The sequence below is a fragment of the Lutra lutra genome, chromosome 15 (genome assembly GCF_902655055.1).
Source record: "Lutra lutra chromosome 15, mLutLut1.2, whole genome shotgun sequence".
Lineage (NCBI taxonomy): Eukaryota > Metazoa > Chordata > Mammalia > Carnivora > Mustelidae > Lutra > Lutra lutra.
Genome location: NC_062292.1, coordinates 7,507,670 through 7,534,255, shown reverse-complemented (window position 1 = coordinate 7,534,255; position 26,586 = coordinate 7,507,670). Strand labels below are relative to the sequence as shown.

General features: G+C 44.1%; 1 protein-coding gene and 1 long non-coding RNA gene across 5 annotated transcripts in view; both read right to left on the bottom strand.

The window, feature by feature from the left end:
• The window catches only part of EXO1 (exonuclease 1), a 36,396-nt gene extending 35,193 nt beyond the window's left edge, over positions 1–1,203 (bottom strand). The window contains exons 1-3 of one of the 4 annotated variants that reach the window (XM_047705246.1): positions 1,074–1,203; positions 916–1,043; positions 327–547 (exon numbers count right to left, since the gene is read on the bottom strand). The gene's annotated coding sequence lies outside the window, so the exon portion shown is untranslated. The other 3 variants (XM_047705241.1, XM_047705242.1, XM_047705245.1) reach the window with 3 other exon arrangements.
• Positions 1,204–4,083: 2,880 nt separating this feature from the next.
• On the bottom strand, positions 4,084–22,117 carry LOC125086123 (uncharacterized). The gene is made up of 3 exons (XR_007123103.1): positions 22,057–22,117; positions 4,869–4,955; positions 4,084–4,303 (listed from the first exon to the last, which is right to left on the bottom strand). It is a non-coding gene; the product is annotated as an uncharacterized LOC125086123 (long non-coding RNA).
• Between the last annotated feature and the right edge of the window lie 4,469 nt (positions 22,118–26,586).

Here is a 26,586-nt window from a genome sequence, read left to right as displayed (position 1 = left end):
AACAGCTGCTTAGCATTTCATAACATAAACCCCTCCAAGCAAAAATTAAGTCCGGGGGGGGGGGGGGGCGGGGCGGAGACAAGAAAGAACAGGTAAGAAGTCAGCCTCACCTGGATACTATATCAAAGCTCTGAGCTCTAGGACTGCAGCGCATTCGCCAGGTCGTGGAGCCAGGTGGGGGGTTCTGGCTCTTAAATACCGCGGGTAACTCGGATGCACGTGTTCTCAAGTCACAACTGGACAAAGGCAATTAGCCTCCTACCTCTCAGATAATGCCTCTAAAAAGAGTTTCCTTCCCCTTCGAGGGAAACTGACGTAGTACACACCTTGGGAAACGTCTCCTCTAAGCTAGGTAAATACGCTCGCCTAAACGTCTCCTCTTCAGCGGAGGGGAATGACCCGAGGCCACACGGCGGGCATCATCTCAGGGCGCCCGCCCGCCACACGCTAGGTACGACCACACCGGCGACCTCCCCGCTTCACTCCTGTCCACCGGCCGTGCACGAGTGCCCCGCAAGCCCATTCCAGGAGACAGGTTTCCTTTCGTCTGCAAGACATCAAGAAGAAAATTCGCTTTTCCTCATTTAAGAGTCGGCGCTGCACGTGAAAGCGGGGCTGCTAGCTTGGGCAGCAGCCCTGCAGGAGTCCGGCGGGCGGGAGCCTGCGCCCGCGGACCGTCCCGCGCTCGGGGCAGCCTTGGCCCGGCCTGCAGCGCGACTCGGGATCCTGCGGCCGGGGCGGGAAGACCCCGCCGGACCCCCTCCTCCCGGTCCCGGGCTACCAGAGTCCCGAGGGGACGCCACCCTGGGCCCACGCGCAGCCCGCTCCGCTCCCTTCCTGGGAACGGCTCCCCCCATCCGCTGCAGCGCGGGTGAGCACAGGGTCCGAAACCTGCTCCCGACGCCCCCAGCTCACCTGGGCCAGAGCGCCCGAGGCGGCGGCGCCGAGCACCGGGAGCCGGGTGGCAACCGCGCACCGAGGGCTTTTCAATTTGCGCGGGAGAGCCCGAGGTCCCGCCCCAGCGGAAATGACTCCAGAGCGCCCTCCGCGACGTCGGCTCCGCTCCTCGCGACCTCCGCTTCCGGGACCTGAGCCCCGCTCCTCGCGGGACGCCATGGTGGCCGCGGCCCTGCGACGCCTGCCGCCGCGCCTGCCTGCATACCGCGCGGCCTTCGGAAGGCGCCGGCGGAGCTGGAGCAGCTGGCCCACGGGAAACGGCGCCCGGAAGTTGGTCGTTTTCGCTCTCGCCGGGGCTGCTGGGAGTTGTAGTTCTCCGCTGAAGGCGGCCTCAAGTCAGGGCTGCGGTGGTTTAAGGAGCGCCATCGCGCGTTTGTGTGGGTTTTTTTTTTTTTTTTTATAAGATTTTATTTATTTATCAGAGAGAGAGGAAGAGAGAGCGAGCACAGGCATACAGAGTGGCAGGCAGAGGCAGAGGGAGAAGCAGGCTCCCTGTCAAGCAAGGAGCCCGATGTGGGACTCGATCCCAGGATACCGGGATCATGACCCGAGCTGAAGGCAGCTGCTTAACCAACTGAGCCACCCAGGCGTCCCCCTGTGTGGGTTTTTTAAAACAACCTGAAAGATCACTGCTGCAAATTAGTCCTGTAGTCACTGCGGTGTGCACTTGACCCCAAGGCTCTCCAGAGACCCCTGCGCGGCGGGCTTCAGGGAAACAGAAGATACGGCTTGAGTTATAATATTCTATGGACCCTTCACGGAGACTTTGGGAGGGGAGAGGGGCGGTTAGTAAGGAATTCAGCTAGGAAGTGACAGAGTCGCTCCTGGACCCCACTCGTGAGCCCTCCTCTCTGCGGGGCCTCATCTTTGGCCCAGAAAGGCTTGAACAAAACACTTAAGTAGTTCCCAACAGCTCAAGGCCACATCCCCAGGATGCGCTTGGCCACCTTTAACGTGCCTGCCTGATGAACCTCAAGGCTGCGAAAGAAGTTACTTTGACCCAGCCAACACCCGATGGCAGGGTCTTGTCTCCCAGAGTCTGTAGGATGGTAGGAGCCCGTCTTCTACACTCGCTGGTTCACGCTCCCAGGTGACACTCCCTTCTTTTTGTCATTTTCACCTCCTTGAATCAGCTGAGCCTTCATTCCGTCCCCTGCCGCTCCGCCATTCCCTCTTTAAAACAACCCTCCCCCTGCCCCACTTCAGTACAAACCAGTTAAGAGCAGGACTGGTGTTCCCTCTTGCAATAGTGTATCACTGATTAAAACTGTCCTTACCACTTTACCTAGCGTCCACCTTCATTCATCTTTGACCTAAATGGGGTCGGAGGGGGCAGGCTTTGTAGCCAAATAATGAGAATGAGCCCTATGGTGCACAGACTTGAAAGACGTTTCAGACTCTGGTGGTCACAGGTGTGAGGCTTCCTGTCCTCAAGATGCTCTAGACCTTGTATCTGTCCTCTTCCCTTAAGGATATTGTGATAAAGAAATTTGGGGAAGAACCTCAGACCAGACCAGGGAGTGTGTTCTGGGCCCAGGGATGAGCAGGAATGATGACTCCTACTCAAAGAGCTGAAGGGAAAGAAGCTTGTTTAAAAAAAAAAAAAAATGCTCCCCATTTCACTATCTGTACGTTTCTCTTATGCTTCTTTTAACGTCTTTTCATGATTGGTTTAACATCTATCAAAATACATTTTACCTTAGAAATTGTTGGAACGGTGCCACTCTTGGGTTCTGTGCTCAATGAGTATAGGGCTGCCTCCTCCCCAGGTCTGGTCATTAGAGCTGAGGCTAGCAGAGCTATCTTCCCTTGTGCTTCCAATGGGGATGGGTAGACCGCACCCTGGGCCAGATTGGAACTGACCACAGGGTTCGGTGTGGGACAGTTCCCAACTGCTGGAGGTGAAAGAGGATCTTAAGTGTGGGCGGGGCACGTGTGTAGAAAACTGTTCTTATACTCATTGGACTGCCCAGCTGTGGTCCAACCAAGAATCTGCCACATTTGGGGTTCTTAGGAAGGAACCCAGACCTTGGAAAGATGCCCAGCTCCATGGAATCCATCATGAAGCGAACACAGGAGGTTGCTGTGCTATGAACAGTCCATACCTTTACTGCTAATTTGACTCTCAAGTGTCAGACTGGATTCTCGGCTGCAGCATTTGAAGACTGGAACTTTTAGAAAACACCAGTTACATTTTACTGAACAGAATCTTTTGACTTTTTGGGAGGATAGAACCATTTGAGTCAATTCAGGCACTGACATGTGTTAGGTGTCCCTGTCATACGAGGTGGTATGTGGAACACAAAGAAATGGTCCCTGTCCTCAAGCAATTTAGGCTCTGATTATACAGGTAAAACATGTATCCTTTAAAAAGTCAAAGAACAAATCATGGTGGTGCGTTGTTAAATTCTGCAATGAGTGGTACAGCCCCGAAGTTCTTAGCTGAAGACTATTTTTTGAAGTTTTCCCTAAATGCACCCAAACACCCTACAATGACCCCTTCACCCTGACATATCTCATGTTCTGTATTTTAATCGATTTTATCCCTCGATTTAGCAAATACAGACCCAGTTAAATTTGAATTTCAAACAAGCCAAAGATACATTTTTAGTATGTCTAGGCAATACTTGGGACATACTAAAAAAAATCCATGTTTATCTGAAATTCAAATTTGACTTGGTATTCTGTATTTTTATCTGGAAACCTTACCTTGGGGGCAAGGATTAAGTCTCCTAATTTTCATATCCCTGATGTTTAGCTCTGGTGCTGATAAAAAAAAGTCAGAATTTGTGGACTAACAAATGAATGTCTTAGGTACAACACTATGCATTCTAGATTTTTCTGGGCAGCTCTGATTTTTAATTTGTTGAAAGGTCATGCAATCCCAGTTTTAATTTGGAAAATACTACCTCTGTGGTTATGGAGTCAAGTTTTCTAAAATGCAGAACAGGGGTGATCATTCAGGGCTCCTCTGGGATGCCCCTCTACCTTTGTCTCATTTCAGGCAGGGTGTTAGAGCAACAGCTGAAGAGCATGTGCCCCCCCGACCCCGCACACTTAGACAAAAATGAGCATTTTCCAAGAAAAGAGGTGGAAACGGGTTCTTTTTCTTGGCAGGATGGGAGGCTTTTTCTCAGCTCCAAACTTCCTTCCATGCCATGGAGACCTGGAACCGGGAATGACCTGAGGTGCTGGGAAGGTCAGCGTTCTTTGTCATAGAGTTGTGGGGACTGCGTTTTCACTTCACTTCTCTGTTGAGCTCAACACGAATGTGTGAGAAGCAGGATGCTTACTGTGTAAGGGTGAAGAGGATAAGCAACAGTGTGGTTGTTGTATAGACATGGAACTGATGAGGGGAACAAAGGCCAAAAAAAAAAAAAAAAGTTCACTTAAATTAAAATCTCCTTCCAGCTTGCAGCCCAGAGACAGATCCCTGAAACACTCAGAATGTGACCTTCCTCAAGGAATTTTTGGCTGCCTGAGGGCCTTTATGTTTAAAAGGAACCTTATCTTGGTAGCAGCTGGACCCTCAAAGTCCGGAAAGCCTCGCTTCCTTGAAGACTTGCCCATTCCTAACCCCCACGAATTAAAAAGTATGCAGTGAGTCACTCCTCATTCCTTGATAACGCTTCCTGCCTACAGGTTCTGTCCGTGAGTAGGGAAGAGGTGAAGGGATAGACAGGAGGGATAGGAGGACCCTGACTCCCCTGACTAGGCTCGGAAACTATTCCCGGAGAGGCTGAGACAGAGCTAAACAAGAGCTAAGGGAACAAACCAAGATGGCGGGAGAGTCTCAAGGCCACAAGCTTCCCAGTCAGTTCTCAGTAAGACTGTCACTAAAAGCCCTCAGTGGCAGCCCATTTGGGACCCTTCTCACCCTACAGAGCTTTTTCTTTCCTTTCTGTTCTTACCTTCACTTACTAAACTTTAACTTCACTTCGCTCTTTTGGGTCTGTGAGAGTCTCTCTTCGACTCCGTGAGACAAGAAGCTTGCTGTCCTGCAACAGAAAAGAATGGTCATCAAGGGCTCTAGTTTACTGACTGAGGAACTTATTTTTAGGTGCCCGTTTTTATAGCCCAATCTGACTTATTTTTACTTCCATTTAATTGTTTTAAATTATTTTAATTGACTGACTTGTTTTCATTGCATTTTTAGTTACTTCTGTTATGGCAAGTGATACTTACGAAAGTTGCTTTTTTAAAAAAATAAGTTAAAAAATGAGTCAATTTAAAGAAAACCTATTAAGTAAATAACAGGACAGGTGTTTCTCCTTTGTGGCAAAAATGAGTAAATGGAGTTTCCCAAACAGTCATTTTCTCCCATCTTTAAAATACCCCTTCAGCTTTTGTCCCATCTCTCTGCTTCCCTTATGGTAAAATGTCTTGACAGAACTGTCTGGGGCAGGGCGGGCGGGGGAAGAATTGTTTGTTTTTGCTTTCTCAAATTCTTCCATTCATTATTGTGTATTTTTTAATTAATGTATAATATACACAGAAAGATGAACAAATGCTAAGCCAATTATCCCAAAATAAACATAACATGTTACCCCCACCCAGCCCTCCCAGAAGACCTTTACTGGTTACTCACCCAGGTTACTCACTCATCTCAAAGCTTCTAGTTTTTGTTTTTGTGTTGTTTTAATTAGAAAAACCAAAGTTGAGAAGATGCAATCCCCTTTCCTGGTGAGCTTGGGATCAGTCCTACCATAGGTAAAAATAGATGTGGCTTTTTTTGACTTGAGTGGGAAGTTGTGGCTGACAATAAGATGGCAGGATAATCGTTCCAAGGTGGTAAGCTGATGGAGGACACTCTCACCAGACAGCTCAAAGGGACACTGCCATTGAGAAACTCAGTGAAATTCAACCTGAAACACGAAGCAGATGTCAATACATCAATGGAGTGAGGAGAACAACCAGTACCAGCCTGCTTAGTGAGGAGAAATGCAAGATGGAGAGGCTGGGCTTGAACAAAGGAGTCACACTGATTACGAGGGGACGAGTGGTCCTTGTGTTGAGAGAGCCAGACTGTGCACGAAGCAGCTGCTCTCAGAATGAAAGAATAATGAATTCGTGTCCACTTACTGGTCTTTCAGCCTCCGGGGCACTTACTCAGCCAGCAATTCTATTTTCAGAAGCAGAGGATAAACACAGGCTTTAATCTCACCATTTAAAATCTAATAAATATTTTTACCAAACATCTGTGGCCAATTTTCCCATTGTTCTTTTGTACTTCTACAAGCATATTTTATCTCCGTAGCTGTCGTCTGCTGTTCCTTACGTAATGCCTCGCTTGGTTAAGAGCTTAGGCTCGGGACCTATATTACCTGGATTCCCATCTGGTCTTTGCCACCCGTGAGCTATTAATCAGCCGACTTAGGGAAAATGTCCTCGTCTCCTTATTTTTCAGTTTATCTGAAGCTGGGGTGGGTAATAGATCTAACAGGATTGCGAAGATTAAGTGAGATGTTGTATGTAAAGCAAATACAATGTCTCAATATTGGTTAAGTGAAAAAAAAGAAGCCCACGACATTTAATAGTGTGTTGTGATCTATACTGGGCCAAGAGCTTTCACACATATTTTTTATTTGGTCTTCACTGTCACTTAGCGAGAGTTCAGGTTTGTGATTTTCACAAAAAGGAAGGTTTTTAGCTCCGTTCAAGGGCTCACATAATAGCATAGAACAAATGGTAGAGTCAGAATATTTTATCTAAGAAGACATTTTCCTCCTTAACTTAATGGCTTTTTATAGCATTATGCTACTTCCCTTTAAAATGAAATTGCTGTTCTCTTTGTAGTTGATTTGGCCAACTTCATTCATAACGGAAGAATCAAAATGAGAGCCCAGGTCCCCTCCTGCACAACTCATCTGAACCTCAGCTTCCCCTCAAGAACTCCTCAGAAGGAACTGAATTGGTGAAATAAAAATTGTTCCTGTGCATATTATCACCCATTTCTGGAAAACTGCCGAGACCTAAAAGACTACTTAGTTAGGTAAGGAATGGAAATTGAAATTCACTGTGCAGAAGTCTTTTCGGTGCAAATGACAGAGACCCAACTTAAACTAGCTCTTATAAAAAGGGACTTTATTCCCTCTGTTATGGGTTGAATTCTATCCCCCTCAAAAAAGATGGTGTTGAAGCTCTAACTCCCAGTACCTCAGAATGTGACCATATTTGGAGATGGGATTATTACAGGGATAAGTTAAAATGAGGTCATTAGGGTGGGATATCACCACTGTGACTGAGGTCCTTATGGAAAGGGGAATGTGGATACAGAGATGTGTATAGAGGGAAGACAATGTCAGAGACACTGGAGAAGCTGGCTGTCTGCAAGCCAGGGGGAGAGCCCTGGACACATCCCTCCCTCACAGCCCTCAGAAGGAACCAACCTGCCAACACCTTGATCTTGGACTTCTATTTTCTGGAACTCTGAGATAATACATTTCTATTGTTTAAGCCACTTGGTATGTGGTTCTTGGTTGCAGGAGCCCTGGCAAAGTGGTGCACACTCTTATACCTGGAAAGTTCAGGGGTAGGATTTAAGCAGGGGTGGATCTAAGAGAACAAACGATATCACCAACACTTGACATGAAGTGTTTGTAGACAGGCCGTGTGTGGGGGCCATCTTGGCAGCTCAAAAGTTAATATCTAGGGGCGCCTGGGTGGCTCAGTGGGTTAAGCCGCTGCCTTCGGCTCAGGTCATGATCCCAGGTCCTGGGTTCAAGCCCCACATCGGGCTTTCTGCTCAGCAGGGAGCCTGCTTCCTCCTCTCTCTCTGCCTGCCTCTCTGCCTATTTGTGATTTCTCTCTGTCAAATAAATAAATAAAATCTTAAAAAAAAAAAAAGTTAATATCTAATCACTTAGCAACTTCCACGGGACGAGGGAGCCTTTTCTCAACTGCTTCAGCAAAAGGCCCAGGACAAGGGTTTACTGGCTCTAATCTACCAGGCTTTGGTTATGCCCGAGCCTAGAAAGCAGGGTTGGGAGGAGAGGCAGGCCATCTCAGCGCCACTGAAATCACATGAGCTAAGCGCAGTAAAAGGTGACTTCCAAAAGAGAAATTAATTGATGTTACCAGGAGAAGGAGGGCTAGAGCGCTCAGGGGGCCTGTGTCGCCACACGCACCTGCCTGTGTCAAGCACTGTTGCAGCACTCTTGCCTAACTGTCCTCTCCGTGGCACTAGTTAAGAAACTGAGGCTGAAGGCACCAAGACCTGTTGGCAGAGCTCAGTACTGCCAGATAGTTGCAGAGTGTTTACGACGTGTAAGACACGCTCTTAGCTAAGGAGTACGAATGCAAGGACACGTATTGTCCTTGTGCCCATGGTGCTTAGAGACCAGTGGGGAGATAGACCAAAACGCTGAACATCTTTCTGTAAAATAAAAGGGAGCCACAATAGGAACAGAATCAATAGGAAGTAGGAACGTAGTACTATGAAAATCATTAAATCTGCCCAGGCAGGGAGAGGGAGGGAGGTCCAGTATAGCAGGTGGGTTGGGAAAGGTCCTACTCACACTCGTCAAAAAAGTCTCACTACACTTGTGCCAGGTTATCTGTCAGAGCACTGGGAGGCAATGATATTATTAAACCTTGCAGAGCCTGGTACCTGCAGAGTATTTATTAAGTATTTATGGAATGAGTGATGGGAAGAATGAAGTGGGTCTTATGTGAAGAAGCTAAATGTCATTAAGCCCTGGTCTTGCTTTATCAGTTCTGAGTCTTCACCTCCGTGTACATTTCCAGGGTCACTTGTTCATCACATCCAAGCTTTCCTTCCTGCTCACTTCCATTCATTCTGCAAACAGAGGACTCAAAGCTCTGAAGTTTGCATTGTCCTTTCCTCTGAATCTTGAACAACTTTCTTCAGTTCTTTTTACCTACTGTATAATGAATCGTCTCCCCTAGAACATTGTTTTCCAAACATTTGCTTTATTTAGCTTTCAAAAGCACCTCAGCAGAACACGCTATAGCTCCCCACTGCTCTGCTTGATTAGTTTTCAGGAGTAAAAAATGTGGTGACTTTATAAAATATGTAGGCCTTCATAAATCTTTGGGTATCTGTCTAGGTGATATATATTTTTCATTTCTGTTCTGCTGATTCTCAATGATTACATTTCCACAAAGACACAAAGAAGGGTATCTGACTTGTCCCCACACTGATGCCCTCCCAGCCTCCTTGCTTTTTCCTGCCCTACCTTCAGGGATCACTCTTTCCCACTGAGGTAGGTGCTCACTGCCCTTGTACCTTCATGAGAAGCTACTGAGAAGGCTCAGTAGGACCATGCCCACCACCATAGCTGATGATCCCAATGACCATTCCAGAAGGAAATTTGAATTCATTGACTTTCAGTGATTCTTTAGGGTTTGGATTCCTTCTCTATGCACACCACCTACAGCTGGTCTCCAGGCTGAGGTATTTCTGCTCAGTGGGGACTACGGAGAGCAGTGGGGATCCTCTGCTACGGAGGCTTGGCTCAAGAAGTGTGTCAGTCATAGTGAACCCAGCCCATTCCACTGGGAGTCTGTCTCCATTCAACGTGGACTAACGTTTTCTGCTTCGAAATTCCTATAAGGCAGTGTAGAGTCTACAAATATTTTTGGGAAAAGCATTTCTGGGTTGGCATAACCCAGATGTCATACCCTGATCTCCATGCCATTGTATCTTTATCCGCCTGTCTTCATTAGTTCTTCAAGTGATATAAATACTTCCTCTGAAACTTTGAATTTTCAGGTCTCTCTGTAAGTGATACTGGTGAAATGCTGCTAGTAGCTTTCTAGAAATTATCAGACCACCCGAGAAATCCCTTTTCAGTGGAAACTGTAATGATTCAAAGCACCTTTTGTTTGAAAAGGGCACTGACTTTATCCATCAAATCTTCTCGGGTTGGGTGACCTTTTGATCATGACTGTGAGTGGACCGCAGACCATCTGCTCCCTCTGTTTTACTTGGCACATCCCGTCTCCTCTAAATGAGCTGGTTTACGGCAGGGGTCCTAATGCACCACAAGTCCTGCTCATCTCCCCCCACCCCCGCCCCACCATACTGTATATTTTGTATTTCGATCTGGCTCCTAAAGAATAACAACTACGGAAATGCTCCTGGCAATTATCTTGTCATCCTTGGGTAGAATTTCTGCTTAGACCAGATGTCCTGTCCTTCTTCCTCAGATTTCCTGTTCGTGACAAGTCAAGATGTCCTTGTGCTTCTTAAATAAATGTGTATTTTCTCATTATAATAGAAATACACATTTTTGTACTGCATATTTTATAGTGATCCTAGGTAAACACAGAAATGTATGGAGAAGGAAACAAAAGCCCCCAGGAAGACTGAAATCCAACTATTCAGAGGTAACTACTGTTACCAGTCTATGTCTTTTTGGCACTGTGTGTGTGTGTGTGTGTGTGTATATATATATATATATATATATATATATATATATATATATATATATAATGTGTGTGTGTGTGTATATATAGTCTCAAGTTCTTCTCATATGTTATTTCATGGGCATTTTCCTGTGAAGTATTTTTGAAAATATCATATTATATATTTCTTCATTATGGATGAATCATTATGATTGAATTGTTTACCTATCATTGGATGTTTAGCTTGTTTTTATCTTTCCTTGTAGATGGTGGACGTAGTTACATCTTTATCCTCTTATCCCACGACCTCCTTGGAATAAATTCCTTGGAGAGGAATTGCAGGACTTGATTATCTTGATCTTATTGTCCTTGATGTTTATGGACTGCCCTTCTGCAAATGATTAGCAATTTAAACCACCAGTTCTTTAAAGGGCCTCTTCTAATGTTTCCCCCGCGATGTAGGATATTTTCATTAAGAGACATTTCGACCACGTGCAACGTGAAAGATGATATTACACTCTTCCCTTCCATTTTATTTATTTGACTGCTAAGAAGTTGAGTATCAAGTCTTGTATGCCTTTTCCTTTTTTTTGCACTTATTTTATATGCTCACTCATGATGCCCTCTGCTTATTTTTTCTACTAGATTGTTCAAGTTTTCTTTTCTTTTTCTTCTTTCTTTTATTGATGTTGGACCTCAAATGTAGAGAGTTGAGGTAATGATATTCCTTTTTTCATGCACATTGCTCCCTTTCATCCCATCTCACTGCCTCTCCCCATACCTGAGAGAGGCAAGCTTCCTGGTGTATTTGTTCATATGCCTTGTGAAATACATACTATTGTAGGCATGTATTTCAGATTGATATAAATCAAGTGGTATTAATATTACATTTACTTAGCACAATTTTAAGGATCACCTGTGTTGCTCTGTGTGTATCTAGTACTTTACTTCTAACTGCTGCAGAGTACTGCATGATGGGTGGATATGGGTATACTCAGCAGGAGGGGAATTGCTCAGTGCTACCAGACGTGACCTACTGCCCACTGCTCCTCAGATGGCTATTCCAGTCTGAATTCCCACCAGCAGTGCACAAAACCTCCTAAACCCCTAAATTCTTCCCATACTTACTGGTCACTTTAACAGGTAAGAGTAGTTATTACTGGGGTGCCTGGGTGCCTCAGTGGGTTAAAGCCTCTGCTTTTGGCTCAGGTCATCATCCCAGGGTACTGGGATGGAGCCGCACATCGGGCTCCCTGCTCAGCAGGGAACCTGCTTCCTCCTCTCTCTCTGCCTGCCTCTCTGCCCACTTGTGATCTCTGTCTGTCAAATAAATAAATAAAATCTTAAAAAAAAAAGAGTAGTTATTATTTTACTGTGCATTTCTCTGATTGCTAATGAATTTGAGTGTCTCGGTCTGGGTTTTCTCTTGACTAATCACAGACTTTATGCAGTTTTTAAATGTTTTCAGGTTTACTTGGGTTCTTTATAGATATATAAAGATATATGAGTCTCTTGCATGTTTTGCTCTACTTGTACATCATGTTTGTTAGCAGTGTTTCCTCCAGTTTATTTTAATTTTGTTCTTGCTATTTTATACACTCGTCTTAAATTTAGTGGAAGTCAGATCTATTAATGGTATTATGTGATTTCATCCAATATATCTGTGATATTTGGCAAAGTAATTGTTTCTCTTCTGCACTAACAACCTCTTCTACTGCTTTCTTCCCAATACGTTAATTGTTTCTCTTCTGCACTAACAACCTCTTCTACTGCTTTCTTCCCAATACGTCAGCCAATTGTTTCAAAACGTGTGTTGTCACTTTTGATCCACTAGGGGCCAACACTTCCTTGAAAGAAACTGATGTCCCATCCTAAAACTCACCCTTTTCTCTCTGGAAGGGGTTGGGGGCGGTGGGAGTAGTTAAAATAAGCCTTCTGTAAAAATAAGTAATTTTCATTTAAATTAAATGACTGGAAATTATATAAAAGAGTCTAAGTAAAATGAAAAGGCTACCAAAGAGATAAAAAGAATTCTGAGGTTTTTTAAGAGGGAAAAAACAAAAATAAAAACAAAAACAAAAAACAAAAACCCCCAAAATACAAATAAAGCAGTTAAATTTTATAAGAAATTAACTCAGAAGAAAATTTTAGTTTTAAAATAAAAATAAAAATGTTCCAGCTTCTATTCAAAGTCTACATTAATTGTTAGTAAATAAGAGGTAGGTAACAAGAAATAGCAGTAATGACTTTTTCTACTTTTCTCCCCCTCTTTGTTCTGAAAGGCCAGGAGGTGGGGCTCTCCCACCCTCCATATTCTCTTGGCTCCTACACAAATAACCGAGTGGAAAACTATTCTCAAACTAAATAAATCAGTTGTCTTAATTCAAATGAGGCAATCTGTACAAAAGATCCATGCTGACCTTAAAGCAGTCATTGAAAATTGCTTCCTCTCTGAGCCCCATTAAAATTCTTAAATCATGTTTATGACACAGAAGTAGACAAATCCACAAAGGGAGGAAAGGAGGAAGAGAAGACGGAAGGAAGTTGGTTGCATTTATACACACTAACAATAAACTATTCCAGAGGGAAATTAAGAACACAGTCCCAATTACAATAGCATAAAAAAGAACAAAAGACTTAGGAATAAACAAGGAGGTGAGATACACTAAGAAGTAGAAAACACTGATGAAAAAACCAAATGAATAAACAAAGAAAAGGCAGAATCAAACCTATAAACGCGGAGAACAATCTGATGGTGAGAGTTTGGGCAAAATGCATGCAGGGAAGTGGGAGAGAGAGGCTTCCAGTTACAGAAGGAGTGAGTCATGGGAATAAAAGGCACAGTACACATGCCTTTTACAGTCAATGATAATGTAAAAGTGGTGTATTGAGACAGGTGGTAGCTACCCCGTGGTGAAGGCAGCATAGTGTATAAGCTTGTTGAATCACTGCTTTGTGCACTTGAAACTAATATAACTTTGCGTGTCAACTATACTAAAAAAAAAAAAAAAAGAAAGAAATATAAAACACTGATGAAAGAAATTAAAGCAGACAAATAAATTGAAAGACTTCATGTGTTGGAAAAATTAATACTTAAAAGGTCCAAACTACCTGAAGAAATCTACAGATTCATTGCAATCTATCAAAATCCCAATGGTACTTTTCACAGATGTGGATTAAGAACAACCCTAAAATTCATATGGAACTATAAGACACTGAATAGCCAAAATAATTTTGAGACAAAAGAACAAAGCTGGAAGCCTCACACTTTCTGATTTGAAAAATATAGTAGAAGGCTATAGTAACTCAAACAGTATGGTGCTGATGTGAAGACAGACATGTAGATCAACGGAACTGAATAGGGAGCGCAGAGGTGAATGCTCATATATACAGTCAACTGATCTTCTACAAGAAGGTCAGACCACACAATGGTGAGAAGATAGTCTCTCAACAAATAGTTTTGGTAAGATTCGATTTCTATAAGCAAAAAATCAAAGCGGTCCATACACCAAATCAATTCAAAATGGATTAAAGACTTAAATGTAAGACCTGATACCATAGAATTCCTTAAAGAAAACACAAAGGGAAGACTTCTTTACAATTATTTTCTGGTTGACACCAAAGGCACAGGCAACAAAATCAAAACAATCAATGGAGACTACAAACTAAAAAGCTTCTTCACAGCAAAGGAAACAATCAACAGAGTGAGATGTGTTCTACGGGATGAGAGAAAATATTTGTGAACCATCTATCTGATAAGAGGTTAACAAACAAATATGTAAGAATCTCTTATAATTCAATAGGAAAAAACAAATAACCTGATTAAAATATGGCCAAAGGGCTCAAATAGACATTTCTCCATCAAGACATAGAAATGGCCAGCAGGTATATGAAAAGGGGCTCAACATCACTGATCTTCAGGGAAATGCATATCTAAACCATCATGAGACCATCACTGTTTGGATGGCTATTGCCAAAAAAAAAAAAAAAAAAAAAACCAACAAAAAAAAGACAAATGTTAGCAAGGGTGTGAAAAAACTGGAACCTTATATACTTTTCCATAGAATAGTGCAGCCACTGTGAAAAACAGTATGGAGTTTCCTCAACAAATTAAAGATAGAACTTCTATATGATCTAGCAATCCCACTTTTGGGTATATATCCCAAAGAACTGAACAACCCCATGGCTGAAATTTTTTCACTGACATTTTAAAATAGGGTTAAAAATTTTTTTTTTTTTAAAGATTTTATTTATTTATTTGACAGAGATCACAAGTATGCAGAGAGGCAGGCAGAGAGAGAGAGAGAGGAAAGCAGGCTCCCCGCTGAGCAGAGAGCCCGATGTGGGACTCGATCCCAGGACCCTGAGATCATGACCTGAGCCGAAGGCAGCGGCTTAACCCACTGAGCCACCCAGGCGCCCCTAGGGTTAAAAATTTTAATATAGATCTTGCATGTTTATTGTTAAATGTATCCCTAAGAAGTTAATATTTTACTTGTTGTATATTTCTGGTATCTATTAGTTGTTGTTTGTGCACTGGAAAACTATTGATTTTTTTTGCATTAATTTTGTACCTAAAGACAACTTACCGAATTTTCTTCTTGTTTATAATGGCTTTTAAGTTAACTCTCTTGGGTTTTCCAGGTATATAGAAAAAACATGTGAGAACAATACATTTCAATTTGATTGTCTTCATTTCCAAAGAACAAAGTAAAAATCTACAAAAAAAAGTAAAACTATGTAACTTTTTGTTGTACATAGAACCATTACTGATGGAATAAACATCTGGAATACAGAGTAGAAGTTAGGTCTATCTTAAAATAATTGGTGCGGAGGCGGTGTGGAGAGAAAGAGAGGGAGAGAGGAAGAGAATTTACCCAGAAAAAAAATGAGTAAGCTCTTGGCAGTGATTAAGAAAATTAGGAAGCCTACCTGATAGCAAAATATGTATAATAAACATGAACAGTAACGGACTTTAGTATCTGTCAAATCTGTTATATTATGGCATCTACATTGAACTTTAAGGCCAAATTCTCCTTAATACTGTGAGTAACATGGTCAGGTCACGTGGCATGTCCTTCAGCCTGCAATAGCAGTAGCTAACGAAAAGTGGGGAGCTCTGTCTCCTTTTCTGGTGACAAAGGTGCAACTAATGGACGGTGATGACCCTGACCTGCTTCTTCTTTTTCCCCAGCCAGAGATGAAAGAATTCCCACTGACTCTAAATCAAAGGAAGGGGGAGAGAAAGGATGCGAGAGCACCACTGGATTTAGACTCAGTAATGGACTGTTAGCAAAAGATGACAGCCCTCTCGCTGTTATCAGAAGGGGAACACTGAGTGTCTCATCCCTTGTGAGAAGAGTCTGCTTTCGGATGGGGCAGTTACTCACTCTTTTACAGGCTCTTCCTGACTTTGTTGCCTTCCTTTAAGCTGGTATCTCTGCGCTGGCTAGCAGCCTGCTTCCTCCCTGCCAAAAAATTATTTTGGATTCGATTCATGGTTTGCCTAAATTTTTTTTTTTAACACTTTAAAGGAATTGGATACTCTCTTTGTGTGCTAAATAAATTTTATGTGCATTTAAGTATTCTCAGACAGTCCAGTAAATTCTACAGACCTCTTTTTATAAAGACATAACCAACTTGACTGAGAAACAGAAGACAGACCCTGATTATGGAGTTTCCGTTACATGAATGAGATTATATGTTTCATGACACAAATGGGCTCATCTGCTGACTTGTGCACATTAACAGTCCAGTTTGACTTTGGATGTCAGTACATATAAAGGTAACTCACTCTTTTAATGACTTATAATCATGCACTGTATGCAGGTACTACAAGTGAATGGACCAATTCTTTATCAGTGGTAATTTGGGTGGTTCTGGCAAAAATTCATTGCATTTTATACAGCAGCCTTTAACCCGTGGTAGCCTGAGTGAGAATGAGGACAGTTATACCAGAATCCCGGCTTTGCCCACAGCAGGAGGACTTCCTAGTGGACCGGTGTTCGCTTTGTAACAGTGGAGCCAAATGAGAGCTGCCAAGCATTGGAAGCTATGATTAGGGCTGTGATGTTTGGATATGATGGCATTGGTGGGTGGCGTGGCATGAGGCAAGGCCACGAGAGGAGCCACAGAAGTTGGCCTGGTATGTTCCAGTTCCCTGGCTTAGTAACTGCAGCACTGGACAGAAATGACAATGGCATTTTCATAATCCCGTAATCCCGTAATCCCAAAATGGTGGCACTAATGCTGGTCTTACTGACAGTATTTTATATATAAAAAAAGAATTATATGGTGCCATCATATTCCATACTTTGTCATCAGAAACCGATGAACGTGAGAGAGAGCCAAGGACTGTTTGTTCCTGTGTCCTTCCAGCCTAAATATTCTAGAAAAGGTAAACTGGGAAGAAGTTAAAAATTATCCCACAAGAGAATCATCTGTTTCTCAGAAAACAGGTTCGGTGCTCTCAGGAAAGAAAGGGAAAAACGCTAACCTACAGCTTCCTCATCTTTTCTTCCCCCCTTGCCCTACGCCTTCCCTCCCACTCCATTTTCCACATAGTCCCTTCCTAAGTCTTGATGCTCCCCTTCACCACCGTTCAAATTCCATCAGGGACTTCTGGAAACTGAGCCCAAACTAGCTCTGGGAAATAAAAGGCTCTGAGAACAAAAAAATGCTCACTTCACTAGTAATTTAGAAAATTGGAATTAATACAACCAAAGGGTACTTTGAACAGGCTTTAGAAGCGAAGTGATGTAGTGAGAAAGCTTTCTAGCAAGTCACCTCTATTTATTTATTTACTTATTTATTTAATCTGTTTATTGTTTACAGATTTTATTTATTTATTTGAGAGCAAGGGCGGGGGCAGAGGGAGAGGGAGAAGGAGGCTCCCCACTGAGCAGGGAGCTGGACGAGGAGCTCCATCCCAGGACCCTGGGATCATGACCTGAGCCAAAGGCAGACACTTAACTGACTGAGCCACCTGGGTGCCCCCAAGTCATCTCTATTTAATATAAAATGTAAATGCAGTAGAGAACTCTCTGGATATACCTCATAATGTACATAATTCAGAATTTAGGTTTTTGAAATACTGAAATAAGGGTGCTACACTTGGAAAAATACCACAAAATACTTGGATTTCCAAAAATAGCATGACATTCTGGCACACCAGAATACAGTTGACCACTGAACAATATGGGGACTGGAGTGCCAACCTCCATGAAGTTGATAATTCATGTAAAACTTTTGACTCTCCTAAAACTGAACTACTAACAGCCTACTGTTGACCAGAAGCCTTACTGATCACATGAACAGTTAATCAACACTAAGTTTGTATGTTCTATGTATTATATGCTGTATTCTTACAATAAATTAAGTTAGAGGGAAGAAAATGTTATTAAAATCATAAGGAAGAGAAAATACATTTACAGAATGATACTATATTTAGCAAAAAAAAAATTCTGTGTATAGTTGCGACCTACAGAGTTCAAACTCGTGTTGCTCAAGGGCCAACTGAACTCCATCATTTGGAATGATCCTAATGGTCAAGGCTGAAAAAACTGAACAAGGAGGCAAAATACCAGGATGGGATACCAAACCGATAATTAGAACCAAGCCATGGAACTAGGTGAAGTAACACCGTACAACAAAGTGGGCCTGAATTTGGAGCCAACAGACTGAGGCTCCATGCTGGGACTCTTACTTATTGAAGCTGTTGGGTTTTGGACAAGTTCCTTCATCCCACTGGGCCTTAACTTTCATCAGTACAACATGCACAGTAACTCTGCTCTTCCTCTTCCACAGGGCTGCTGTGACATAACAGATAATACTGGGAACAAAAACCATAAAAATAAGACCTCAGGCTCTAAGGATGGAATCGTTCTTTATTTCAACATTTTAACATTGGGAAAGAAACAACATGGTACGATTTTGCTTTCAAACTGCGTGAAGTTGACTCCTTTCTTGAATGTTCTCTTATTTATTATTATTATTTTTTTAATTTGACAGAGAGATCACAAGCAGGCAGAGAGGCAGGCAGAGAGAGAGGAGGAAGCAGGCTCCCCGAGAGAGCAGAGAGCCCGATGCGGGGCTCGATCCCAGGACTCCGAGATCATGACCTGAGCCGAAGGCAGCGGCTTAACCCACTGAGCCACCCAGGCGCCCCTGTTCTCTTATTTTTATGTAGATAAATTTTGCATTACAGGATAAGTTTCCTTCCTCACTAACAAGATTAGCTGGTACTTTTTATGAATATGTGTAATTTTTAGCTATTGTTATTTCCATTCAGAGTGATGTATCCTGAATGAAAAAAGAGCTGTTTACACCGTTCTGGTTTGGAGGGCCAGATTTGTTTGGTCTGTACATGCAGGATTGTCTCCCTATTATTTTAAAGTGAACCTCAGATAGCATATTTACAGAACCTTTGAATTTGATATTTGATTAGAACCATCTTTGATTCCTGCATATCTGTCGGCCTTATGTCCTGTGGCTGAGCTGGTCTTGAAGCTTCATTGGGCATGAAAGCCTTTGGCAGATTGTTTGCTTGGAAAGGGAGCTTGGATCCTTCCTGGCAATCATCCTGTGCTGTCTTTGTTTGGTCCTTCCTTGTTCCTGCTCTCTCTGCCCATCTTTGAATTCTGGTTCACTCAGCCTTCAAGTCCCTAGTTGGTATTTGTTGCCACTGAGCTGGGTTCTCACTACCCGCCCAGGGGCAAGTGGTTATTTGCTCTTCCAAGCTTTCCTGCCTTTGGCTTCCTCAGTCAATTATCACCTAGTTCTAACCCCTCAAGTCCCATCCCTGGCAGCACTGGTTCACTGCCAGCTCCAGTAAGGTGAGAAAAGGACATGGATAACATGTGACAGCTTTCTCGCATGTTGGGGTGGTGCTTCTCCTTCACCGGGTTCCTTAAAGTATTCTCCAATGGAGCTCTTCCAGGAAGAACTGGCCAGTCCTAATTTCCATGGTTTAATCATAAAAACTACCGGGAGGAATATGGTAAGTATCCCATTTTGTGTTAAATGTGGTCATCAGGCTACCATCTTGTTTTTGGCTTTACGATCCTCCCAGTTTTCTACCGCACCCTCTTTAGGTCAGCAGCTCTTTCTCTTGATTTGAACTGTTCTGATTCTGGTTCCACACCAAGTGACACTCCAACACCAGGTGGGTGTCCTATAATTCAACTCTATTCTGATACTAGCTACCTGGAGAGTGTCCAATCCCGCAGACTCATGGCTCAGCCCCAGAAGACTTCAGATGCCAAACTGCAGGTCCAGATTCTGTGCTTCTGACCAACTATAAACCAGTGGCTCCCATGAGCCCCACCTCGGTTTTGTTAAAGAACGAAATTCAACCAAGTAGATTTGAAGATCAAATTGGCTTTATTCAGTGATTCATGAATTGGGCAGGATTCCATCTCACAAGCAAAGGAAAGCTCCAAGAAGCTGTACAAAAAGGAAGTTTTCCAAAGACGGAGAAGGGCAAGAAAAAGGAATTTATTAGCAAGGAATGCAGTTTTAGGCAAGCATGCCCCTTCCTAGACTAGACTAGAAGGGGTCAATCAGATTACCTACTAGTGTTGACTAGGAAATTCCAGTTTGGCTGGTTAAAGGTTATCTTCCTGGAGTGGGGGTAGGGGGGTGGAGGGAGGGGGTTGTTGAAACCCCAGTTAAGTTATATATTAAGTCTTAATTTACTGACTTAACATCATTTTGGGCCTGTACTTTTCTAACAGGTTCCATTATTTGCTAAAATGCCTCACAGAACTCGGAAACATTTTGTTTACTAGAAAATCAGTTTGTTGAATATATAATCCAGGACATGACTCAGGATATAGGATGTAATTCAGAAAGAGCCAGGTGCAAGAGATGTGCAAGGCAAGGTGTGGGGAAGAGGTGTGGCGCCTCCACGTCCTCTCTGAGCAAATCGTTCTCCCCAGATCTCGTGTTTTCCAGCCTGGAAGCACTCAGAAACCCAGACTTCAGGGTCTTTATGGAAGCTGCGTTACACGGCGTGACTGACGAAATCACTGGCTCATGTGACTGAACTCCGTCTCCAACTGAAAGTCTGGGGTGGGAGGGACTGAAAGCGGCAACCTTTCAGTCACGTGGTAGGTTCCTCTGGTAACCAGCCCCTCCCCCCATCCTTAGGGGACTTGGGAACCTTCCAAATTAGCATAACAAAAGCACTTCCATAGGGCTGGTCTCTTGGGCAATTGCAAGAAATTTGGAAACTGGGTGCTGGAACAGGGATAAAAACCAAGAAAGTACTTTTTATTGTATCACAGTATCATGGATTTCAGAATCCATGCAGCTGTCTTTCCTCCGCAAGGATGAGAAGGAACCCCGGGAGCACATTCCCAGCAGCAAGGCTGGAAGAGAAGTTGGATAACGCTGGGCAGGCAGCGTTCAGAAAGGCCCTCAAGGACACCCAGCTTCTCTGTCTGTGGATCCTCTCCCACGTGCGTGAGTGACCTCCGGATGTAGTAAATGATGCTGAAGGGAAGGAAGGCTCCTATTTCCAGCTGCACCGGTGGGGCTGTTTTCACTTTGGAACCAACCATTAGCCCAAAGACTGTTCAGTCCTAGATTCCTTGTGGAGCTTAGGCCCACAGGAAAACAAAACGGCTGGAAGGCCCAGCCCTGGTTTAAAACAGCTCGTGGTAGGTCCTGTTCTTCTAGGGGGTCTGTGACCATGCAGGGTGTGGCTGCACGGAGCGCGGGTAGCCTGAACACAAAATTGGGAGGTCTGTAGATTGAGCTCCAGCTCTCCCCTTCCATTCAGTTGGTCCTAATCCATTCTGCTTGTTCTTTTAATTTCTTCACTTCTGACATGCAGGCAGTGATTAAGCCCCAGGAAGGTATTAGAACACAGGCAGGAATAAACTTCCCGCGTGTGACTATTTGCCTGTCTCTCCCCGAGCACCCTCAGTCCCAGGTTTAGATGCTCTTCTGAAGAGCTCCCCTCAGCGGAAGCTGCTCTTATCCCAGGATCTAGAGTCTCAGAACTCGAACTGGTGAAGGACAAGCACATTATCGATTACCCGAGCTGTTTTTATTTATCTTTTTGCTATTTCAAGCAATGAGGGAAATGTCAGAAGGAAGGACATGGAAAAAAAAGCAAGACAGTTTCTAGGATGTGAGCTTTGTTGGTTTGTTTTCCTTCTGGTTAGATTGCTTGTGTTTATTTTGGCAAAGGGCAACACGGAAGGAGAACAAGGATGGGGAAATATCGGAAACCATTTTGTATATAACACTGGCAAGATAAGAACAAAGCGGGGTGAATGCTAAGAGAAATAAAACTGAAAAACATATAAACGCACACACACATATCTATCTCCATCATCTCTATACATACAAATTATACATTAAGTAACTATATATGTGTAATATAAATTTTGCTAAGCAGTTTCACAGGCAACATGTAATCTGATATGCATAAAAACACTATGAAGTTTGTACTACTGTAAATTCATTTTAGAGACAGGTGGACTCTCACATAGAGATCTCAAAGAACTTGGTCCAAAGCATATTTGTGTGGAGCCTGGATTTTAACACGTGGGGGGCTAATTCCAGAACTTAAGTTCTTTACCACGGAAATAAGTCTGAGTTAGTTCTGTGAGTTAGGAAGAGCAGGCACTTACAGTTTCTTTGAGGATACACTGCCACTCAAGATAAGTGTGGGTGGCCAGTGTGATCTTTAGACGGGAGTAGATCCAGACGGTGACTCACCTCCAGAGACAGTCCTGGAACCCCAGGTCAAAAACACATTCTGGGTCTGGGCTGAACTGGCCTGGCATTTTGAAAAAAAGAGGAATTCTATTTACTGTAATGTTTGATGGACAATCACATGATTATCGCCTGTACAGGGGAACTGGAGGCATATATATTTTTTTCTATTGTTCTGACTTCTGATCTGGTTTTGCAAATATTATATGCAACATTTCTATCATTCTGCTATTATATTCAGAAGAACATAAATAGTAAAATTAATGAAATCCCTTAACTATTGGTTCAGCATATAATTTTTGCCTAGGATTGTTCTAATAAAAAAATCCTTGTAGCAGAAACCTTTTATTTTTGTTTTCTCCCCAACATGTTAATCTCCTTTTATTCATGAATGATTAAGTCAGTATGACAGGAAAATAATATTTCCAGGCAGTGAACAGAAATGCAGAAATTGAATTTACGAGCCAAGCATCAAATCTGAGTCATTATACCACAAATAAATTGTGTGTATGCCTGAGCAATGCATTAACTTGTTCCACTTGTCCTGACAGCATAAAACATTTTAAGGAAATGTTAGGGACTTTTAGTTTATTTCTATTCATTGAAAAATCTCATTTAGCCACCTATGCCTCTGAGCTTTTCTTGCAGTCTACAGCCTTTTATGTAGGAAAATAATTCTAAAAGTAGATATGACATTTCTTTTAAAATCAAATGCTTCTTCAAACATATTGCCATAATAAAAATAGTAAGTAGTGCAGATGGTATAGGGCTGTAAACTAAAACTTATTTTGACTTAGATGCCACATGCAATCATCTATCTTTTGACAATATAAAACGGGGACTGCTGCACACATAAGAATCCTTTTTGTTGGTCCCTTTTACGTCCCTTCCTCTGTTATTTCCAAATATTGGTGACCGTTGTATGTACTGGTCTCTACCTGCCTTTAACGTGGTGTGCGTTTCCTATAAAAACTGGATAATGGGGCGCCTGGGTGGCTCAGTGGGTTAAGCCTCTGCCTCCAGCTCAGGTCATGACCCCAGGGTCCTGGGATCGAGCCCCGCATCCGGCTCACTGCTCAGCAGGGAGCCTGCTTCCCCCTCTCTCTCTCCCTGCCTCTCTGCTTACTTGGGATCTCTGTCAAATAAATAAATAAAATCTTCAGAAAAAATTGGATAATGGCTTTCATTCAGCTTAAAAATAAGTATTTCTTCCTGCCTCCCCTTCCCCCCGCATGAAGGCTGTCACTCCACGTACAGGCGCCCTTTCGTCAGAACCGGCAGGTTTCCCGAGCCCCTGGGGCACCGTCCTGACCGCCGGCCTAGGCCCGCGGGCACGTCGGTCGGTGCCTGTCCAAGTCCGTCTGCGGCGCCTCCGGGGCAGTGAGGACCGTAGAGCGCATCTCCTATCTTCCCAGGCCTCTGGTGTTTCTACATGATATCGGGGGGAGCAAACTGACGTCCCTTCCGTCCCTTACCTCGCACTGTCCTCCACGTAAACACGGGCGTCTGGGCGCCCCGCGGCTCAGGCAACAATCCCCGCGTCCGGGCACGGCCGGACCGGCTCCCTGCTCGGTGGGGCGCCGCTTCCCCTGCTCGGTGGGGCGCCGCTTCCCCGTCTCCCTCTTGCTCTGCACCCCCCCCCCCCCCCCGCTGTCCCAACTCGTGACCCTCTCTCTGTCACACAATAAATAAAATCTTAAAAAAACCCTGGTATCTCAAAGAGCAATATACAGGTAGGCCAGCTCATAAATAGGTAAGTTAAAATGGGGGGGCACAGGGGTGCCTGGCTGGGTCGGTCTGGAGAGCTTCGACCGGAAGGTTCCAGACCTGTTCTTCCAACCCACACTCCTGAGGGCTTGTCACCGCGCGGCCAGGCTCCCCCAGGGTTCTCGCACCTCTTCCCTCCATGCGCTGTAGCACGCGCACCCGCGGCGCTCACATGTGCACGTGCACGCACGCACGTACTGCCATCACGCATGCGCGCGCGCACGCACATACTGCCATCACGCATGCACGCGTGCACACGCACACAGAGCCTTCACGTGTAGGCGCGTGCCTCATGCCTACCTCTCCTACCTTTTTGTGCCTTATCTTTCCTTTACAGCCTTTTGAAGTATCAGATTATCTGACAGCCTCATCTTCACAGATGTATTCACAGCGAAGGATGAAAGGCGGTCAGGGCACAGGTCCGTTTGAACATTCTGGCATCCAGAAACAATTATTTTATTTTATTTTTTTTTAAAGATTTTATTTATTTATTTGACAGAGAGAGATCACAAGTAGACGGAGAGGAAGGCAGAGAGAGAGAGAGGGAAGCAGGCTTCTTGCTGAGCAGAGAGCCCGATGTGGGACTCGATCCCAGGACCCTGAGATCATGACCTGAGCCGAAGGCAGCGGCTTAACCCACTGAGCCACCCAGGCGCCCCGGGAAACAATTATTTTTTAAAGATTTTATTTATTTATTTGACAGAGATCCCAAGTAGGCAGAGCCTGAAGCAGGCTCCCCGCCTAGCAGAGAGCCCTATGCGGGGCTCGATCCAGGACCTTGAGATCATGACCTGAGCGGAAGGCAAAGGCCTCAACCCACTGAGCCACTCAGGCGTCCCCAGAAACAATGTTTTTATTGGATGACCCAGCGGGGGCGCCCCTCAAATGCCTCTATAGAGCCAGTCCTTTTCTCAAGCTGTAGGTAGGGTTGGAAATCTGGATTTGGGAATGATATGCTTGATTGGATACTGGAAGACCAGCATTGACAAACACTGCACACATTTACAGAAAGGATTGATTTGAGGGATGAAACAGCTCACGGCCCGCACCATTAACATGTAACTTGACTGAGACCTTGTCTTGGCCTGAATCATCGGCAGGGAATCATTTCAACAGTGGATTTTGCTGACCAAGAGAGTATTCTCAGTTGTCATGAGATGTCTGTCCTTCCTTTTGGGGTAGGGGAAACCGATGGGGGTTCAAATTCCAAACCCCAAAGTCTGCGTGTCATAGTCCTTAGGCTCAGAACCCACTTTCCAGATTACATGAGCAAACCCACAATCCACTCAGGACGACCTCCAGCAATACCTCTCCTTGAACACCATTCTGCCAAGCAAAGGCTGGGATGTATGACCAGGAATTATTTCATCCCAGGCGCGTAGAGCCAAATGAATCAACCTCTTCTCTTTTGGATAGAATTTGTGGCTGTCAGTCAGCAGCCTGCTCCCCTGGCCAGGATAAACATTAACAAATTGTCTTTTCCAGGTTCCGTCTGTGTGCTAATGTGCCCGTATAGAAGTTATGGTTACAGAAGAAGGAGGAGGAGGGGGAGGGGGAGGGGGAGGAGGAGGAGAAGAAGAAGAAGAAGAAGAAGAAGTAGTTATGGTTACATTATTTCATTTGCTCATCAAACTTAAAAATGCCTATTACATATTTCTCCTGTTTCCTGTGTTTTACAAATATGAAACGTTTATGTTTTCCATTATTACATTTTCAAATCTAGAATTACTGGTTTGAATACAGTTACTGGTTCTGGGTAGGTACCTATGTAAATTTCAGTTGCTATGCATATATTTATTTCAAGGTTAGTAAATACATTATATGCTCTTATTAAATCCTTTTTGATTTTTGCTTAGGACAAAAGGAAGGGGAGGGAATGCCTGTACCCGGTTGTTACCATGCTGGGCACCTTCCACTCCAGCTTCTGTGGGGGATTCTGGTTGAAGAAATACGTGAGAAAACCAAATCCTGCAAAGGTGGAACAATGGGCCCTGTCACACAGCTAGGAAAAGAGCCAATCAGCAATTGAAACCAAGATTCTCTGCTGGCTGTCCTACCTGGGGCTTCCTTTCCGGATGCTTTGTTCCCATGTAGTCTCCCCACTGTGCTCAGAGTTTTGGGGATAATCTCTGTCCAGCAGTTCTTTTAGTGATGTGAATGGCAGCTCTACCTACCTTGATCCCCCTCCCCCACCGAAACAAAAACAAGAGAAAAAGAACCCACTCTGTCCACCTTGTCTGCCCCTCACTCTGCGGCCCCCTTGCTTTTTCTCCCTTTCCAGCAAAGCAGCTGGAAGGGGTTGCCCTCGCTCTGCTCTCCCTGCTGCCCCCTGACGTTGCTCCACACCCACCTTGCTTCTGCCTGCACCTCTCCACAGTAGAAGGTCTCCAAATTCCTCTTAGTTCTCAGAACGTACAGCACAACTTTCAGCTCTTAAATTCTCTGACCTTTGAAAATGTACAGTGTTGACCGGTCATTCCTTCCTGAAACCCTCTCCTTCCTCATAGACAAATAGTAGAGCCATTTTGCCTTCTGGTTCTCCTCCCCTTGACATCTACCCCTGCCTCCGCTCACTCTCAGGCTCTTTAACTTCCTCTTGTCTCACTTGCTCATTTCATGGGGGAGATGCTTGGTGGTCTCTGCCTTTTTGCTTTCCCTAGTTCTCCTTTCTCTATGCATTTGATTTTTTTTTCCCCCTGTGAAGTCTTATCGATGCCATGGCCTCAGCTCACAAATACATGTCTTCAGTCCCAGACTTCCCTTGTA